The sequence below is a fragment of the Tachyglossus aculeatus genome (assembly GCF_015852505.1).
Source record: "Tachyglossus aculeatus isolate mTacAcu1 chromosome 12 unlocalized genomic scaffold, mTacAcu1.pri SUPER_6_unloc_2, whole genome shotgun sequence".
Lineage (NCBI taxonomy): Eukaryota > Metazoa > Chordata > Mammalia > Monotremata > Tachyglossidae > Tachyglossus > Tachyglossus aculeatus.
In genome coordinates, this window is record NW_024044829.1 from 7,502,568 (window position 1) to 7,505,163 (window position 2,596).

The window sequence follows — 2,596 nt, forward strand, 5'->3', positions numbered from 1 at the left end:
GAGAGCACAGTGAGGTTGAGGTTCTGGTTGGGACATCCACATGGAGCTGTCCTGCGGGCAAAAGCAAAACTGCAGACAGGGAGGGTGGTCAGAGCCAGCCAGATGGATTTGGGATGGGAGTGGATGGGCTCCAAGTAGGAGCAAATATAAAGTCTGAAGAGTAGGAGACCCCAGAAGAGAGTCCTGATGGACACCCCCGTGTTAGAACAGAAGAGGGGAAGAAGAGGACCAATAAAAGAGATTGAGAAAGAGCAGCCAGAGAAGCAGAAGGAAAATCAGGAGAAAACCATGTTTCCAGGAGGAAAGTTTCATCCATCATGATAAAGGCAGCTTAGAAGACCAGGAGGATTAGGACAAGGAAAACATCACTGGCGACTGTAGAAAATCTGATCTCGAGTTAAGTGAAAGGGGAAGAAAACAGATGGTATATAGCAGAACAAAACAGGAGTGGGAGGCAGCATGGTCTAGTCTATTAATCACAGGTGTGGGGCATTGAAAAATTCAAGTCATTTTATCCCTCAGAAGATTCATAATTTCTTCAATTGAAAAGATTATTTTTTCTTGATTTTCACCTTGAAGAAAGTAATGGTAAATATACTTCATTGAACTAGTCCTTGAATAAGATGTGGGAGATGAAAAAATAATTGCTTCTTTAAGACAAATATTAAAAATAAAATCTCATCTGAAATGTAGCCCATGGTAGTGCCTGTCTTACCATTCAAATTCTAAGATTGACTACCAAAATATTTTGAAAAGAATTCATTCAAATTGGTAGATGGGTTGTCAACATCATCAGAAATGAACCACAAAAATATCAATTGAATTATTCTAACAGATTTTTCATTTGAGTAAAAAGCAAAATTCATTCCATGTACTAGAGATTACTGAGTAAACTGTGTTCCAATTTCAGAAATTGTCATCAGGTAGCCGCTAAAATAGTAAACTGCATATTTAGCCAGAGCATACTCCTGTGGATTTCTACATCCAATCAGTTCTGAAATTAAATTGAAAAAGCTTTTTTCAAGTAGCTAATTCCAGCACCTAAGAAGGAACATCAATACTTAGTGACTGCCGGCTGTTATACATTTGGAGTAAGTGTTTTATAATGCATGCATTTCCTCTTTTTCTGCCTAGAAATCACTTGCAGCTGCCCCTCAGGTAACCTAAAGTTTCTCCAGTTGATCAGAACTTAGATTCACTGAGTTTTCGGTCATGACAGTCTAGAAATGACACACCTGTCATTTGTAAATACCGAGTTTCAAATATCAGCACAGAGACATTAGCAAGGAGCCACCTCACTAAAATACCTACAGCGAGACATTTTAAAAGTCTTTCACCAAACCAAGGTGTTCAAAATGAGTAAAAGAGATGTAGGATCTGAAAGGGAACTCCTTTGGAGAACCATGAAGCTATGATTTCTATGTCTGCTAACAAACATTATTTTTTATTGGAGATACACTTGAAAAGAATGTGAGAAAGTAAATTAAAATAATGGTTTAAAATCACAACGATGTACACTTGAAAAACTCTAAAATGGACTATTAAGTATCACTTCCCTGAACCTCCCTTCCCTCAGTTTGGGGATATGTACTTCCTATTCACATATACCCGCTCTGCACTAGAATATGAAAACCTGTTCCCTCTACCAATACCAGTAGTGAAGGAGCGAAAGAAATATTTTCCCTCCTCAAACAAGGGACTGGAGTGGAAAGAAACAGGAAGCAGGGAGGTCAGCAAGGAGGCTGATGTAGTAGTCAAGGTGGGATATGCTAAGTGCTTGGATCAGTGTTGTAGCAGTTTGGATGGAGAGGAAAGGATGGATTTTAGTGATGTGAAGACAGGATCAGCAGGATTAAGGAACAGGATGCAAGCAAATCGGGTTGAACGCAATCCCTGCCCTACATGGGGCTTACAGTTTTAATCCTTATTTTGCAGATGAGGTAACCGAGGCACTGAGAATTTAATTGAGTTGCCCAAGGTCACACAGAAGAAGAGTAGAGGAGCCAGGATCAGAACCCACGACCTTCTGACTCCCAGGCTTTGCTCTATCCCCTATGCCGTACTGCTTCTATTCATTTTATGCTTCATGGCAAACCCATTTTTAACCTGTATGCTAATGAAAAAGATTTAGGTACTCCATGAAATTTGCTATTGTCCTAGTGCTTGAAGTAGCAAAGCAAAAAGCCTGAAATGGTACTTCACAGAAAAAGCAACTAACAGGAAATTGTTAATGGTATGAAGAACATGTGGGAAGGATTCATTTTAAATGTACAGCATATATCTGTTCTTGAGGTCACAGGATTGCACAATTAAGGAGGAATCCTTATTCTGATAAAGAAGCTAAGTATTCATTCATTCATTCGATCAATCGTATTTATTGAGCGCTTACTATGTGCAAAGCACTGTACTAAGCTCTTGGGAAGTACAAGTCGGCAACATAAAGAGATGGTCCCTACCCAACAACGGGCTCACAGTCTAGAAGGGGGAGACAGACAACAAAAACGAAACATGTAGACAGGTGTCAAAACCGTCAGAATAAATAGACAGAATTTTGTAAATAGTATTCTGAGAAGCAGTATCAGTCAAGCATTTAATC